Source organism: Amblyomma maculatum, chromosome 10 (genome assembly GCF_055883805.1).
Source record: "Amblyomma maculatum isolate TAMU_Amacu chromosome 10, ASM5588380v1, whole genome shotgun sequence".
Classification (NCBI taxonomy): Eukaryota; Metazoa; Arthropoda; class Arachnida; order Ixodida; family Ixodidae; genus Amblyomma; species Amblyomma maculatum.
In genome coordinates this window covers 86,000,839-86,018,369 of record NC_139353.1, presented here as the reverse complement: position 1 = coordinate 86,018,369, position 17,531 = coordinate 86,000,839, and the positions used below count along the sequence as shown (strand labels likewise).

The 17,531-nt window shown below is 46.9% G+C and overlaps 1 pseudogene; it reads right to left on the bottom strand.

Annotated features, from left to right (window-relative positions):
• Nucleotides 1-3,984: 3,984 nt before the first annotated feature.
• Nucleotides 3,985-4,875, bottom strand: LOC146176939 (uncharacterized; annotated as a pseudogene).
• Nucleotides 4,876-17,531: the final 12,656 nt, after the last annotated feature.

Here is a 17,531-nt window from a genome sequence, read left to right as displayed (position 1 = left end):
TTCCTCTTCCGGGGCGCACCACTCATTGTTGCACAAAAGAGCACCACGATCAGAGAAGGAAATGACTGCCGCAGCGTGCCTTCCCGTGCCAATGACGAGACGCTCTAGGCTTGGATTGGATTGACAAGGTTGCTGAAGACGTGGAAACGTCAGAGGGGGCACTGTTTACACGTCTGTGCGCCCGGGGCGCCGCAGTGGGGAAACATTCTCCTCTACAAACACGTTTGTACAAAATAAAATTTGAATTTACTTTAAAAAGTGGCGGAGTTTTTCCAAAATAGTTTTTCTTTGCTCGCGAAAACTTCGTTGCATCGAAACTCCGGTGCGAAACCACTTCGTTAAATCGAGGGAAAAAACACTTGCATTTCAATGGAAGCAAGAAACTGAAACAAAAAAAGTTTGTTGCATCGCGAACTTCGTTCTATCGAGGTTCGTTATATCGAGATTCAACTGTATACAGAGAGTAAAACTGGAAGTTGAAATGAATTTACAAAAAAACAACACTATGCAACTTTACTCTTCGACCTAACTAGTTGGAGCCTAACCAGAACAGCCGCGTTACATGCCTACGCATGGAGCCCCAGCTCAGACTGGACTGAACTCTCTTGGATCACGTCTCATTTTACACCTTCACAAAACAAAGAAATAGGAGCGGTCATTTTCAGAGGCCAGCCTCACACATCAACTGTCCAATAAGGAAATATGCTAGATGGGCACAGCCCCATGGGTTGGCCTTAGCCTCTAACCCAGGGCCCCACTAGCAATACAAATTACAACAAAGCGCAGCGAAACTCTTTTCACAGTGAGGGTGTTGAACCCTCTCCTCTCGGGAGACTCTTCCCACTTGTCTCCTGGACACCGTCGCCTCATCCACGCTGCCGCTGCTGGCTGAATCCTTTCCACAGTGCACTGCCCCGCGCCACCCGTGTTTACCACTACGAGCAACGACATGGAAAGGGAAAGATCAACCAGCTGCCATTCTGCAGGCCTGGCGCCGGATTAAAGGGGAGCTTCTCGCTTGCCCCCTCTGAGCACAATACCCAAGTCAACTCCTGAATGCTTCTTCGGGTGCTCTTTTGTCGCATCTGCAGACAGGATAAACTTCCTTTTGCACTGCTCAAAGTCGCAGTGTAAAAAAAAAGGCCGAAGGGTCATTTGGGTGCTCGCTACCGGCCAGTACGAAAAGTGCCATACATGCGAGCACCCGTCAGCACGTTCCGCTACGCATGTTCCCATGAATGACCTTAGTGCTAAAACGGTCCCGCAAATCTGGCGTCAACGGTCCGTTCGGTTCTCGCTTGTAGATGGGGGACCGCTTCTACAATACCAGAGCAGACAGGCGGGTGGTGGTGCCGTGCAGATGCGCACCTGCAAGTGATTATCCTCGGGTGCAGCCCTACAGTAGGGTTTGAGGAGAGAGATGACGTATGGCCAGAGCGATCTCGTAGGTGACTGTGGCCAAGCTGACATGACACGGTGCAGGCTAACATTATAGGACACGAGTTTTTTGGACTGCGCAACATGGCCAGATGGCAATGAAAGCAATAGGCACGGTTCTCGTAGTTTTGTGATGTCTAGTAGACAAGTAGTTGCAACCTTCCAAGTTGGCAGGGCTATCTACACACTGGAACAGAAGGGGCAAAAAGCAACATGTGTAAATGGAGTTGAGGCTCACAGCTGTACAGAGGGTAGAAAGAGGAGTAAACAGTATCATGTTTCTAGGCGTTTTAAGCAAAGGATAGAAGATGGCAATATCCAAGTCATGATGATGCGGGAAGAGTGCAGTTGAGGTACTGCTTAAAGTTATAGTTTTAAGGCTGATAGGCAGTGGTCAGCTATGTGTAGTTAAGCAGGAGCAGATTGCCGTTTGAAAATCTTAGAGAAAGCTGAGGCTTTTAAAACTCTCACATAGCTGTACGCGAGCGCTTTCCAGAATGCGCGCACTGCAGCAGCCAAAGCGATTCATGCCCATTCCAAAAGTGTTGTAATGCAGCAGCCTCTCACACTTAACAGAATGAATAAAAGCATTACTGTCGCTTGGCGGCCAGTTCTTCGATATCTCTAGGGTAAAAATCGTCTGCACCTATCAGGGCATCCTTTGTCACCAATATGCTAACTTATTTTCTGGTACGTCTCATACATTGAGGCTTGTAGTCTAATCAATTGCTCCCCATTATGATATACAATCTGTGCAAACAATGGAAATGACTGCTGCTTCATTGGCCAGATTCACCCATTGCAGCACACTTAAATGAATTAAAGCTTTACTGTCGTTTAGCGGCCAGTTCTTCGATATCTGGGGTAAAAACCATCTCCACCATCTAGGGCATCCTTCGATTGCCAAATACTTATTTTTTGGGAGGTCTTTCATGGAACATTTACTCACAGCCTCTAGCACATAGAAGCTTGGCGTAGGCTTCAATGGCGTCTGCCTTAGGGCTTAGGCCGTACATGATGGCTTCAGACGTAGCTCTGCTACAGGGATGTAAGTGCCTTCAGGAGGCTTTCTGGCTTAGTGCAGCGGCATATCCCCTTGAACATTGAGGCTGTGAACCACTTATTTGCACCTTGCCCAAATTGTTTGCTGCCATAATGCCTCATCTAGGCAAAATGGCTTGAGTGACTGCATGATGTATGCTAGTATTACAGTTTCGGCATGGTCAGTCCATAGGTCTTCGCAGTCTGGTATAGGCCCTTCTTGGTTACATGATGACTTTGCCTTGGCTGTTGTACTTGTATCACAGAGCTTGTAGATCTGGGCAACAGGCTGCAAGCTTTTTCTTCACTCTTGTGATGTCCTCGCAAAGTGGTGCACTGGGACAAGCCTCATAAACGTGCTTCGTCTTCTGACATGTGGGTTTGTTAATAGCATATTTTTTAAATGCTATTTCCCCCAAAGGCTTTTTTGAAGCATGGCTGGTTGCAGTGAATTGGTGGTGTTTGCACTTGCTAAAGCTGTGCCCAGCTCAGAAATATGAAAAGGTCATATTTTGGTGAATTGGTACGAACTCTGTACCAGACTAAAATCATACAGACTCGATACAGTTCCGCATTTTTTAAATTGCTTCACAGGAAGGGCGCAGTCTTGTTCACACTTCTTTCTGTGAATACCTAAACCACATTGTAATGGAAGGGAGGAAGGTGGGAGTGGGGACCCATATTGTTTTCGCTGTAAAGCGTAATACAGGATGTTTGTATACGTCGAGTAAAAGTCAAACCTGAGGACGGCAGTGGCTGTCCTTTTTGCCAAAATATCCCTTGTTGCTTTTTTGAAGCCTCCATTTTTATTTTTATTTCTTTCCTTGGTTGTTCCTGAGCAGCAAAAATGAGAGAATGGACACACCATTAGCACAAACATTACTGATATCTGTATCATGCATAGATTAGGCGGTACCAGTCCTCAGTTTAGACGGTTCTTTTCTAGATGCACCCGCGATGGTTGCCGACTCAATCATAATTGGATGTCAGTGCACGTTAAAGAACCCCAGGTGGTCGAAATTTCTGGAGTCCTCCAGTACGGCGTCTCTCATAGCCTGAGTTCTAAGAGATTGGTTTTGATGTTGGGCTGCTAACCCCCGGTGCTTAATCACGGCTGCAATAAGATCATTTTGATTGAGGTAAATTGCAAAAGCGTTCGTGTGCTGTGCAATGTCAGTGCATGGTAAAGAGCCCCAGGTGGCTGAAATTAACTGGAAGCCCTCCAATAAAGTGTACCTATTGCCCATGTGTCGCTTCAGGATGGTAAACCCCACATTTCGCAACTGTTGGCATAAAAAATTACAACTTGACAAGAGTGCAAATGTCAGCCAGACACTGCAACAGTCTCTACCTTGCACACTGCGTCATTTCTAGTGACCAAAATTACTGCTTTATAATATCATGCATGATATGCCACTGTCTACACACATTTTGTATCTAACTGTTAAATACCCCTAATTTTCTCAGCATGCTTCGTTAATTTTTGGAAAGCTAACGTGACTTCATTTATGCCAATTGAGGCTTGATGTTTGTGATGGCTGCACAAATGATTGTTATGTCAGTCGCATACTTCACAAGGGGTATTGGCATTCTGTCTCAATATATGAAAAACCTTGATGAGGCCAATTGCGCGCTCCACGTGTATTATGACTAGAAATTTGCAGTGCCTCTTCAGTGTCCTTAGCTGCCAGCTGCCTCTTTCCTCTCGTGAATGGTGGAGCCACCAGTTGAGCCCCCTGCCTTGCTACATCTTCCTTGGCTAAAAAGCCTCTGTCAGCCAAGACTGTCTCCTGGCTCCAATCGTTCAATGAAGCCACACTTTGTTACAATTTCTTTGTCTAATGATCGGCCAGCCCAGCACTTTGAAAGAAAACTGATCGCGCCGCATGGTGTTATTGACACTAGAAACTTAATTGCATTTGATCCATTATAATGTGAATATCTCTGTGATCGTGAAGAAAAGCCCAAGGGTCTCTGTATTCTGCACTCGGTGCAATCAACTATAGCAATGCATTGTGGGTACTTTCTCTGCACTGCCATAAGCATTGTTCTTTTTGCATCTTGTCTTGATGGCCACACAATAAAGCACTTCAGCTGCACTGACAGCCGAGGAATGTTGTTTGTCATTGCCCTGCCCACTGTTTCCGAAAGGCAAAACCTAAACCCAAGGTCTGCATTGAGCAGTGTAAGCCGCAGCTTCATTAAGACCATTAGTACAACATCAGCAAGCTTGCACCTTCTAGGCACATACATTCCAGCTGTTTGTACTAGAGAAACAATACATAGAAATGTCGCCACATTAGGAAGACCTGCGTACAAGCGAACAGATTGCTCGGCCAAATAAATCCTGGGCCGAAAAGGCTGCTGTTGGGTCTTGAATTCTCTTCCGTGGTCCATCCTTTGCTGCAGCAATGAGAACTTTTTTGTCCCTCTGTAGTCTCATTTTCTTTTTCCAGCATTTTGACTTTCATCTCAAGCGCATCATATTGTACCTCTGATAAAAAAAAAAGAAGGGGGGCTGTTCAGTTTACTTTAGATTTCAATGAAAGAATTGAAAAGGTAATTTACTCTCTGCAGAGGTAGCATGGCACAGTAACTGGCACAACAAGGGGAGGGAGGCGGCCTAGGAAAAAGGGCAATAAGTAATGAGAAGACTTTAGGAAAATTAGATAGTTTTCTTTGTACATCATGCCAACATTTGTGGAGCGTAGCTAAATTAGAATGGCAACTAGACAACCAATATAACTTAGAACTGCTGCTTAGTGATTATATTAGAAAACAAAACTGACCTGCTTCGTGGTGTACTCATACTGGCATGAGCGTATGGCAAAGGCAGTTTTATCAGGGGTGTGAAACTCCCTATACCTCTCAGCGGCCACGAATTACAGACGCTAGTGCCAAACTCCCCATTATAGCGGGAGGGGGCGCGTAAAAAATGGACTTGACGGGGAAGGCCGTATAGCGGACTGGTCCAAAAAAACGGTGTAGGTTGCTTCAAGCAGCGCGGCTCGCGTGCGCCCGCGCCCAGGAGAACGCTGTGCCCCTGGATTTTCTACCGCATCATCGTTCTGCCACGGCGCGACCGGCTCGCGGCAGGAACAGTGTGATAGAAAGAAAAACCACAAGCATAGCACTCGCGAGCAAGCGTACCCGACCGCAGCAAGAAATAGCACAAAGAACAGCAGATATCGTTTCCCTTTTTTATTAAGTGCACATGAAACAAAATGAAAAGATGCGACGAGGTATCCTTCACACACAAACACACGCACACTTTACATAGCCAACAGTTTACAGTAGCGTTCTGTGTTCTGCGCTAACATTGCAATCTTGCATGGTTGCTTTATCACTACAAAAGAACCCAGTTTGCCGGAACTGCTTCTGTCAGCATGTGTACAGTTGATATTGTTACTTAGCTGAAATTAAATAAATGATGCACATATTCATTCTACGCATTCCATACCATCAAACCAATGTAGAAACATGGAGCAAAAACCTGCGCTCTAGTTACCTAGTGGTTGGTATTTGATGCAAGTAATCACATGTCACTGTGCTATACATAACCAAAATGCATGATTAAAACTTTACTCTACCCTTCCTGGAAGAACCGTCTTCTTCGAAACACACTTACGTCTCTCCACAGCACATGAAGGTAACAAGTTCAACAACACGAACCACAGCGGATATCGCCGACTGTAATGACCAGCAAAATCACATACTAGATGGGTCCATGGAACTGGAGCTGCACGCAGACAAGTCTCGTCTCATGAACGGGCGAAAAGCCAGCAGGAATGAGATGCACAGAGTAAAAGAACCGCAACGAAAAATCTCGACTTTGGCCGATAAGCCAACACGCAGAGTTCACAGCGCTAGGCTACGCAGACGACCGACGCAGATGGCAGTTCTAATTCAAAACGAGCGGAGTCGTAATGGTTGCAGCGGTTCACGCGAGGATGAAGTAAGCCACACAGCGGAGTCGGTGGCGCCGTCAGTGCAAGGGGAAACTTTAGGCGTGAGGGAGAAGTCCTCCTCCCAGCCTTTTCTTTCCTCCTTTCGCCCCCGCTTGAGAGAATTAGACGGGACGGAAGTGCCGCTGACTTTCCGCTGCCTGGTTTTATGAGCTCTGTTGCTTCATGTACACCATTTATCTGTTCTTGCCTGTCTGAAACTTACCATAAGAAGATTAAGCAATAGTTATGTGCAACAGCAAGCAAAAAGAAAAAAACTGACAGAGATGGAACTCGGCAATCATAAATAAAGGTTATTTCTATTTGTTGACTAGTGCTGTTTGTAAAAGTTCAACTTTGTGCTTCACCTTGCCTGTCATAAACACTCATCCCCCCCAATGCCGCCAGACTCCAAAGAAACTGTAAAAGGCTAACTGGTGAAGTTTCATCGCTTTTGAAACAACCTGTGATAAGAAACTTATGCAGTTCTTGCCAGTGTGAAACTTGCTTGCGTAAGTCAAATGCCACATGCAGCAGTGCGGAAGAAAAAAAAGAAAGGTGACGCTGACGTACTTATGCCATTACGAAGACAACTGGCTGCCAAGAGGACTGTGTGCAGCGTGAATGTGATTTCGTAAGTAACTTCGCGCCTCACCTGGCATGTCATCGTGCGCACTTGTCTCGATATCATCTGCCTCCGAAGAAACTTCAGCAGGCGAATCTGGTGAAGTTGCGTCACTTTCGGAACAACCTGCAATGAGAAAATTATGCAGTCTGAAATAACACTATGACTTGGCTAATGATGTCTCATGGATTTCTAAGCATCTCCATGCACCGCTGGTGTAAAAGGTAACTGCTTAAGCTTGCGAAGGTCGCAATAGACGAAAAACAACGTATCGTACCGCTTGCAGAGTCCCACGCTGCTTTGGCAACACCTCGTTCAGCGGCTCTCTATGTTGCACGCTGGAGACAACTCGCTACGGCGTTACTGTCATTTTTTCTGTGCGCAAAGATGCTTAGCACGTAGTCCGGGTGGCGTGGATCCGACGACGGTCTTGCTGCATTAGTAACTTGGCATTGTACTTTGGCTGCACACGCATGTATCCTGTGCGGGTACTGCATGTGTTGTTTACGAAGCTCACGTCTACGAACACGTAAACATCGCAAGGATCGATTTTAGCAGCTTGATGGACTATTGGAGTGAGATCATGCAGCTTAAAAACTGAAGAATAAGTGCCAAATTTACCTGAAATGAAATCCTGGCCACAGAGCCGATCAGTCGCCGAAGGTGTCAATTTGTCCCGCTTTACAGCCACTATCCATTGCTTCTTGCGCTTTTCATCCACAGGAAACTTATGGAAGCTTATCCCGCTGCCCTTCTTGTGCCTTTCGGCGCAATCAACTGCCACACAACTAGTCGGCATGTCACGAACGACGCTGTGAACACAGCCGGCACAGCACACGTGAAGCAGCCGATGGCTTGTTTTTGCCTACACTGCGAAAGTCACTGCAGACGCTAGCGCCACCACTTCAATTTGACGTCACCACCTGACGTTTGTGTATAGGCTGGTGATGACTCGGTGGCTATTTCGGGATGGCATGATGCTGTTCTAATGCCTATTCATACTTTTATCTCGCATTCACATGCTTCTTCCACTCTTGCAATACAACGACCCTTGCACTTTGAGAAGGAGGAGGACAAAACATTTATTAGACGCAAGGGTATTGGGGCCCCCTGGCCCTCTGGGTCCCCGCACGGCCCCATCGCACTCAAACGTTCATATTCAATCTGTCCATGACATCGGCAGCCTGGCGAACTGCGATCTTTTGCTTCGCCGGGTCCTTGGAGCGTAGTGTGGTCTCCCAGTCTTCCCAAGTCAGGAGTGGCACCGGTCCGCCGGGAGGAGGAGACGCCGGGCAGGTTAGTAGGATATGGGTCAGTGTCGCTTTAGGGGCTTGACAGAGGGAGCAGGTTGGCGGGATTGATTGGTAGTGAGATAACAGAGAGGGAGTGGCTAGGGTCCTCGTTTGCAGTCGTCACCAGAGATGCTGTTTCCTGGTGGTAAGAGAGTAGTGTGGTGGTGGGTATTGTTTCCGTTCGGCGCGGAAGTGTGTGGTGAGCTCAGCGAAGGCATACATGCGCTCCTTCGAGAAATGTCCCCCGAGTTTCGCCTGTGCCCGGTTTCTAGACCCTCGGGTTAAGGAGTCGGCGGCCTCGTTGCCGGGATTTCCCGAGTGCGCAGGTACCCAGATGAGCTCAGCGTGTCAGGGGAGGTGGGGCTTGGTGTGGCTAGCAGACATTTGGCAGAGAGGTGTACTCTGCCTCTAGCATAATTTAAGATTGCGGTTTTGGAGCTAGAATTTATGTCGTTCGTTCCTTTTCGGAAGGTTCTTTAAACCCTTCCTGTTATGTAGTGCGGCGTGATTATGTAGTTGGCACTAGTGTCTGTCATAGCCATGGCGATGGCAGTTTCTTCAGCCTCTTTTGCTGTAGCGTCTGGTGGCAGTTTGAAACTGAGGGGGTCGGTATTTGTTTGGTAAACTACGGCTTTAGCTCCCTGGTCGTCTACAGCTGCATCTACCCAGACCGCATCCGGGGCGTCCCCGTAACATTTGTGTAGTGATTTTGCCCGTGCAGTCCTGCGGCCTTGATCCCGTAAAGGGTGCATGTTTCGAGGAAGCGGTTTGACGTAGAGATTCCCTGATGTAGGATGGAAGCATGCTTAGTATTGGGTCGTTGGCAAGGATCCGGATGTTAAGTTTGTGCAATATTTGTCTACCAGTAGGTGTGGCAGCAAGGCGTATGTATTGGGCTTGAAGGTGTGCTTCACTTAATTCGCGTATTGTATTGTGCAGCCCCAGGGCAAGCAGTTTGTCGTTCCTTGTGTTCCCTGTTAGATTCAGAACTGTTCTTGTCGCTTGCCGAATCATGGCATCTAGCTGCTGAGTTTCGCCTGCGCTAAGCCTAAGATAAGGGGTCGCGTAGAGGATACGACTAACTATGTAGGCGTGGATTATGCGGAGAGTATCAGCTTCTCGGAGTCCGTGCGCCTTCCCCATAACTCATCTTATTAGTTGCGCGGTTGCGGCGAGGGTTTGTTTCAGCCGTTTTAGTGTTTCTTTGTACTTCCCGTCGTTCTGCAGATACAGACCAAGTATACGCAACGTGTTTACACGAGGAATGCGTCTACCCCGGATGTTTATCTCAATGTTCGTGTGGCCTTTCGGCTGCAGGATGAGGAGCTCCGATTTCTCTGGTGAACATTCGAGACCGATGTCATGTATGATAGTAGCTATGGTGTCCGCTGCGATTTGTAGGGTATTTTCGATTTGTCCGTCGGACCCATGTGTTGCCCAGAGAGTAATGTGGTCAGCATAGAGCGTATGCTGAAGGTGGGGGATAGCTTGTAATCTATGAGCAAGAGGTATAAGCGTTATATTAAATAGGAAGGGAGATAGGACTGAGCCTTGTGGTGTTCCTATGCTGGCCAGCGTGTAGGGCTGTGTGTGGATGTTGTCGGTATGCAGCATTGCTGTTCGGTTTTGTAAGAAGGCCTTTATCCGTGTACCTTGGTACCTACGTTGAGGTCAGTCAGTGCTTGTAGAATGGCCGTGTGTTTGACGTTATCGAAAGCTTTTTTGAGGTTAATGGCTAGAAGTGCTTTCGTGTGGGCTGGCACGCTTGGGTCGAGTACGTTAGTGTGTAGTAAGGCATCCTGGGAGTGGAGAGCCGAGGTCGAAAGCCTGGCATAGTATGTGGGTACTGTGAGGTTTCGTTCATGTATGCGGTAAGATGTGCTAACACGTGTTCAAAGAGTTTCCCGATGCAAGATTTGAGCGATATGGGGCGCATGTTCGTAGGGGTGATTGGCTTGTTCGGTTTGGGTTAAGGATTACCTTCCCATGCGTCTATGCGTTTGGGAGTGTACCGGTTTCCCAGTGATGGTTGAATAGGTCTGAGTGTATGAAGGGATCTGTCGTCGAAATTGCGAAGTATGGAGTTGGTGACTCGGTCTTCCCCTGGTGTGGTATTTCGAAGTTTCTGGAGAGCTATTTGTACTTCGGCGAACGTGATCTTCGCGTCTACCTAAATATTAGTTGAGCCCGCATACGGTGGTAGCCGTTGCGGCTGTCCCGGGGTGGTGTATATATGTTTGAGTCGCGCTAACAGTGACTGCTTGTAATCTTTGTGCTGGTGAGTTAGGCGTGCGATAGTGTTACGTTTGATTATCTTGCTTTGGGTGGGATCTAGAAGGTGTTTGAGCAGTTGCCATGCGCGGGCGGTGGTAAGGTTTCCTCGCAACCCTTCACATATTTGCGTCCAGTTTTGGCGGCACAGCTGGTTGCCATGTTCCTCAATCTGTGCGGTAAGATCTTGTACTTTCCGCTGAAGTTACTTATTGTGCTTCTGACTGGTGAGACGTTTGGTTAAGTTGGCGTGGGCTTCTATTAAATTAGCCATCTTTGTGTCGAGCATTGGGAGGTCTTGCAGTGTTGTGTAATGTTGTGTGTGGGAGTCTTTATCATTAAGGAGGCGTTGGACCCAGTCCTCTAGTGTTTCCCTTGGCTCTGCGGATTGATTCTGACGGTGCTCTCTAAATTTCTCCCAATTTGTAATGCGATGCTTATATGTAGGCTTTCATCCTTTGGGCCCTGTGACATTGAGCACTATCATGTAGTGATCACTGCCCAGGGTGTTTGGTGTTCGTTCCCCTTTCAGGTATCCGAGATGTTTCCCTAGCGTTAGGTCTGGACTGGTGTCCATCTGGCCGACCTCGCCCTGTCGCGTGGGCAGGTCGAAATCGTTGAAGCTAGTCAGCTGTGACTGCTGTATCCGATTGTAGAGTGCTTGTCCTCTACAATTGGTGTGGTTGTAGCCCTAGTCTGTGTGGGCGCAATGAAAGTCTCCTCCGATCAATAAAGGTGTATTTTTCGCGTCTTGTGTGATGATTTGTATGAGGTTAGCGTAGACCGTCGCGGGGCTGGTGGGGGGATTATATATTCAACACAGCGACGCGCTCAAAATCACAAAGGACGATGAAGGGACAAGACAATAGCCTCCCTTCCTCGTCCTTTGTGATTTTGAGCGCGTCGCTGTGTTGAAACGATGAACCAACACGCCCAAACATTTTCCCTTCTGGATTATATATGTTGGTTACTATGAGAGAGTCCTTAGTGATATCCTCGGGGAGGACTTCGACGCTGACCCCTGCCACGCTGTGTGTAGTCTCGGATAGAGTTTTAACGCGTTGGTGGTGACAGCTGGTTTCTGCATATTTTGGGCGTGATATGCGATATAGCCTGGTATATTTAGGGCTACTTGTGTGTCCTGTAGGAGGATCAGGTCTGGGTTATGGGTGTGTTGTTAACAGCTGTGTGAAGGGGTCATGCTTTCGCCGTAGGCTGCGACAGTTCCAGTGCCAAATGCATAGCGAATTTTCGGTTGGTGCTGGATGGTATGAATTAGCTGCCATGCTGCTGCTCACCCACACCAGTGGGCGCCGTCGGCATGAGCATGGTTGCGGGGCTGTGTGAAAGAATCATGTGGGGGTGGGGGAGTGGGAGTGCAGCCAGTCTGGCATCGACTGTCTGCATGATGCGCACGATTGCCGTCTCGATCATGTTTTCAACCTTTGGAGTCAGTTGTTTGCAGACAGAGTTGAATTTGGCTTCTCATTGTTGGGCTAATGATTGGAATCGCTCCTCCATCTGCTGTTTAAATTGGTCTAGTTTTGCCTGCAGGATTCTGGTGCTGCCGAGACTGAATCTCAGTGGCCTGTCAAGGTGCTAGCTGAGGGGGGGGATGTGATGGGCGGGGTTGGGATTGGGTTGTGAAGCTGGAGTTCTCCCGTAGGCGAGCCAGCTTCCGTTCTTGGGATTCCTGGGTGCAGGCAACCCTGTTTGCCCATGTGAGGTCTGTTCATAGTCCTTCTGGTTTGCGCCGGGGCATGGCTGTTCGGTTCTGTGAAGAGCTTCTCGCTCTTGTGCTACTTTGTCTGCGCGATCTCTCGGTTGGCAGATCCTTGGATTTGGCCCTGCTTGGACGCTGCTTTGCCTGGCATCTCCCAGTCCCGGTGAGGTGGGCTCCTCCACACAGGGTGCATGTTGGCGTGCACATGCCTCTGTCCTTCTCCGGATGGTCGTCGCCGCATCTTGGACATCGGGTTTGTCTTGGCTTGGGCACACATTGTATCGGTGTCCAGGGTGTCGACAAGTCGGTGCATCCTTCTGGTCTGGGCCGATATGAGGTGCACAGGTGGACCCCTCCAAAGTATACAATTTTCCTGGGAACTGGTCCCCGGGCGAAGGTGATCATTATGGATTTGGAGCGCCCCATGCGCCTGGCTGCGACAATCTTCTCGTAGGGGTTTCGGCGTTGTAGGTCGTCAATAATTTCTGCTTCTGTTTCGTCCCAATACGCATTGGTGATGACCCCCTGTGTGGTTTCGGCACCCGGGGCGAGATATGTTGCCATGGCATATTTGTTTCCTGCGTGGCTGATTGCCTTAACTTGTGCAAGCTTCATTGTGAGTTCAGAGTCTTCCGTGGCCATAGTGCAGGTGTTGTTGCTGGGATGGATGCACGGGAGCTCGCTGGCGGAGGGGGCCATCGCAGCCGGGCAAGCGGGGCTCGCCGGGCCGGGTGCGTGCCGTCAGTCTTCTGGGGGGATCGTCTTCAGAGCCGCTGCAGCGCGCAGCCACACGCAGACAGTTTTCCGCGAACTGGGACCCCGCTTGGGGCGTCAGGTCGAGGTGTGTGGGGCGAGCCACCGGAGCTCTCAAAAAGACGTCTGCTCTCTTTGGGTGCTCGGAGGGAACTCGCACTTTGAGGATGCTTCATCGCAGGGGACACAACCTGTGTGGTGAAGCATTGCCATAACACAAAGGTGTCATTGCTAGCAAGGCAGCACTGCTGGTGGGTCTTGGTGCAAAAAGGGCCACGGGGTTACTTTCGATTTTAGAGGAATTCTTCGACAGTCCCATGAAATTTGCGAAGTTTGCTCACTGGCATAATACAGCTGCATGCACCATGTGACTATAAATTGTATTTTTATGCTAGACTGCATCTTTATTTTTGATGAGAACATTAACTATAGCATTAACTATGCCTCCATCACTGCTGTCATTCATTCTGAGTTCTCTTGAAAGACTCTTCAGCCATCTTAACGACAGAATTTTGTCTGTGCTTTACTTCATAAAAACTGAACTCTAGCTTACAGGAAATTACAATTAAAAACAAGTGCAAGTATACACAGGCTGACATCAGATGAGAGTCGTTCATAACGGTGCCATAGTGGGTCAATCGCGAAAGCACATCTAGGTTGCGAAAACTGTCATTGTAGCAAAAAAATATTCAACAGCTAAATATCAACGCACCACTAATGCATTAAAGCTTCCATCCTCACTGTAATTACCTGGTTGGGCAGGGCAGGTGGCACAGCAGGTATGGGAACTGCTTGCCAGGTGGCTGGCACCTGAATGCCATGAAAGAACTTGAGAAAACCACGGATTGGACATCTCGGATAAAAACTGCAGTTGACTCACTGCAGTCGCTGTCACTGTTGCTATTTGCTCTGCCAAGGGCCGAGCTGTGCTTATCAGATTTGAGCCAAGCCTCTGCAAAAAGTGCACAAATAATATAAGTGCACAAATAATATTCATTTTCAGCTTCAACAATGACATAATTTCAACTACAAAAGCACACTTGCTTGTGTATGCACTGAGCAATCCCTGAATGCATTGCCCACTAAAGCTGCCAAGTCTAACTCACCCAGCCAATTCTCCAAAAGATTTTGGAGGTTGGCGTACCACTGTTGCTACTTTTCCAGAAGCACCTTCAGTCGTTCAGTGCAGTCATTGGCTGCTTCCATTTTATCTTCTGAGTGGCGGAGCCTTTTCTTGAGTGAATTGCGGTGCTCCTGTTCCTCGTTGAGTTTTTTTTTTTTTTTTTCAACTAAGTTGTCATCAAGGTCCTCTTTGTCACTAAAGAATAGCTCGTCTTGTCTTCATTGTGGCCACTTTCCTTTTTTTCCTTTGAGACAGGCAGGCAGGCTATAAAAATAAAAAAAAATACAGATATATCAGTAACTATAACATATTAGTAACAGCCATCTGCCATCAATGGACCTTAGCAGCCAAGTTTCATACGTTTAGCATTGCCATAGAGGTTGTGCACTCAGACAACCTTGCCCTGAACACAGCTGAGTTCTCTACGTGTGTACACATATAAACGAATGGAAGGGCCACCCCCTGGTTTCTTGTAAGGCTGCAACTGAACTTTTCACAGCTCACAAGCAGCCTACAAAAAAACAAGCATAGAGGAAATTCCAGGTGCCGCCCATAGATGACACTCAAATGCCACGGGTCATAATGTACATCAACTTTATTCTCTCTCATGAGCACTCGCTGTCCATATCTGCATCAGCATCACCAGCTCGTTTTTTACGGCTATCAAAAGTATGAGTTGTGTCATGGTATTTCACTGCAGTTGTGACTTTTGTGATCTGCATTTTGTGATCGTCAATGCAGCGTCACCTACAGGCAAAATAACTCGCATGTCTAGGCCACCAGGACCAATGCATCCATCTTATCAAATCAAGGGTGACTGAAATTTTTGTTCAACGTCATAAAGAAAAACACGACGTGAGGATTCTAAGCAGAGTCAGGCATCATACAGGTTGTGAAACTGTAGAAGCCATTTATATAAAACAAGCAGGTTTGAATTGTATCAGTGACATGTTGCTGTTCCTTTATGACGCTGAGTAAACATTCGTCACCCTTGATTTGATAAGATGGATGCCTCCTTTGATACCTTGTAAGCGTGCACATTAGCCGAGAAAGCTTTATTTGTGAGTTACTTTCCCTTGATTAAACAGTTGGGATTAAGCGCCTGAATACTCTATAATAAATGGAGAACCATTCCCCATGCCAATCATTATTCAATACCACTTTTTGTCTCAATGGAACCAAATAACATGCCAATTTGGCACCCCTAATTTTTTAACCGTGGTGAATGAGGGGAAACACTACAAACCTTAATTTCCATGGAAGTTGACACATTTAGAAGAGAAAAATGCTGCAGGCCACTTTTTAAGTTCATATGACACTCCTTCAGTACGAAAAATCTGCAGCTATTCAGAAGATGTGGGGATTTAGTAAAAACTTCCAACCTGAATGTGGTGATGGCCAAAGATGAACTCGGGTGTTACTTCTGTCACACTTACAATGTGGTCGTTTTTTAGCAGACAGCATGAGTCTCTCAACACCAGTTTTCAGTGATGAGACAACTGGCAGCACACATTGTGGGGGTTCTATTGAGGAATAGGCCAGCCTGCGACTGACCTGTTCAAGTGGCTGTCTGTTCTTAGAAGTGCTTTTAACTGGCCCACACTGTTCTCAAAGGAAAATGCACTAACTCTGTTCAGTGGGCCATACAAAAGGCAATCACCTGCAATGTAGCACATCATAAGCACATTATATTCTGCATTCTGCTGGGTCCCGAGTCACGTGGGCATTAAAGGCAATGACAGAGCAGACACATGTGCTGCTGAAGCCCGCGACAAGCAAATAAAGAGTATAAGCATACCTTACAAAGACTGTACGAAACTTCTACATCTCAAATTAAAAGAAAAATGGCAGTCTGCCTGGGACAGTGAAGTGGGAAATAAACTACACTTAGTAAAGCCCATTTTGGGAGAATGGATGTGTCGGCATCAGGAGCGTTTTATAGAAGTGATCCTATGCCGTCTCCGCATTGGACACATGCACCTGACACACAATTTTTTGTTGAAAAAAGAGGAGAAACCATGATGCGAAAAATGCGGAGAGGAACTAACTAATAACTACATTTTATTCACATGCGCAAGTCTTGAAAGGATAAGAAAAACATTTTTTCCAAAATTTTACAAAGAACACATTCCTTTTCACCCTAAACTGATTTTAGATGATGATGGACTTGCTGATTTATCTTGTGTTTTCAGTTTCATAAGGGAAGCAAATGTTTTACACAAACTGTAGAAAAAAATGAAACATACTTCACTAAGAGAAACTGAAACATTGTGCTAGGCACATCATGGTGTTGGCAGCTTAAGTGCCATTGAATCTAACACAACCCAAGTTTTTAAAAGGAGATTTTTTAAACAAATTAGTTTTTAACACACTCATTTTCCCATTTCTTGCAAAACAACTTTCACCTTGCTCGTGGCACATGATAGCCTTAGTTGCTTATGCGCCAAAAAACCCAACAACAAAATTGTATACTAAGAACTGTGCGCCATAAAGTCAGGCCGCTTGTTGCGCTAAGTATTCAAGGAGTCGTGAAGCGTAGTTGTTCATTTCAATGCACAGCACTTCGTGCAGAAAAATGCGCATGCAACATACAAACAGAGGAAGTGCTGGTAGTAGTCTTTTTGCAGGAGGTCACGCAACAAAACAGGACAAATGTAAACAAGAAAGCCCTTTCAACTGCCTTCCACCTCTCCAGCTCGTTGAGAGACCTTAGTTGCCAAGCAAATTTAGCTGGCAGTTTACTCACCCTGTGCTCAACATTCTTTGTTGTGCTCCAAGATGGTGAGCAAATGGTCCTGAGAACCATGTGTCCAAGAGCTTGCAGACAACTCCATAAAAACACTGAATGCATCTAGTCAACAGGAAACTGTCTTACCATGTCAATGCAGAGTTCAATAAGTGGACTTGATCCATGGTGGTGGCCATTTTCTGTCATAGCTCGAAATGAATCATCTGTTCTGTGCTGAAAGGCAGCGCATATCAGAAACGTCTGCCGACTGTCAAATCGTTCACCATTTTGATTGCAGCGATCGCAACAGTAAAATCCCATGGGCCCTTTTATGCATTTGACATATGACCGTGCTGGCGCATTGCATATTATGGGAGTTACCGAGGTGCTATAATGGGTTCCATGAAGATCTATTCCTGACACCTCTAAGACCTTCATTTTATCAATGAAGGGCTGCAGAAAATTCTCAATGTTGGCTGTTTTTTTTCGGTTGTGCACAGAATTTGATACACGACAAAGCACAACCCAAAAGCTGACAGGAAACCTTTTGAAGATAGGAAGGCTATCTATTTTTACATGAAGTTCAATGCTGGG